We start from the raw sequence: 603 nt of genomic DNA, 5'->3' as shown, positions 1-603 counted from the left end.
AATCTAAATAAATGAAAATAAATATATTTTTTTAATTGTGTGACTTCCTTAGATCAGGGAAATATCTCAAAGGGTAGAAGAACTTATGTGCCATAAGGAAACCCTGAGTTCTATTCCTAGTACCACAAGGTCTCCCACTGAGTACAAGCAAGGTGGTTCCATGGCCCCTTATCACTGCTGATCCTGAGCCGGTAATAACCCCTAGACCCTTTAGCACTGCTTAACAGACCCCAAAAGCACACAATAAAAACAATTAGGACAACTACTTTGTGACTGCGCTCATTTCAGCAACACATACACTAATATAAGAACTATATGGAGAAGAATAGCACAGCCCTGCACAAGGATGGCATGCAGATTTCTGAAGTATTCCCTATTTTTAAATTTAGAGCACTTTGGAAATCAGCCTCACGTGCTGGAGGGAAAAGGCAGCTCAGACAGAGAAGGGAACACCAAGTAAAGGATGTTGAGAGGACCTGTTCGAGTTGAAAGATGCGTGCCAAAAGTAGACTGTAGACCGAACATGATGGCCACTCAATACCTCTATTGCAAACCACAACACCCAAAAGGACAGAGAACAAAAGGGAATGCCCTGCCACAGAG

The 603-nt window shown here is 42.3% G+C and overlaps 1 non-coding gene across 1 annotated transcript; it reads left to right on the top strand.

Moving 5' to 3' along the window:
- The first annotated feature begins 275 nt into the window (after positions 1–275).
- LOC130038496 (U6 spliceosomal RNA) lies at positions 276–381 on the top strand. The gene has a single exon (XR_008794720.1). It is a non-coding gene; the product is annotated as a U6 spliceosomal RNA (small nuclear RNA).
- Positions 382–603: the final 222 nt, after the last annotated feature.

This window comes from Sorex fumeus, unplaced genomic scaffold (assembly GCF_029834395.1).
Source record: "Sorex fumeus unplaced genomic scaffold, SorFum_2.1 ptg000075l, whole genome shotgun sequence".
Lineage (NCBI taxonomy): Eukaryota > Metazoa > Chordata > Mammalia > Eulipotyphla > Soricidae > Sorex > Sorex fumeus.
This window is presented reverse-complemented; position numbering and strand designations above follow the sequence as displayed.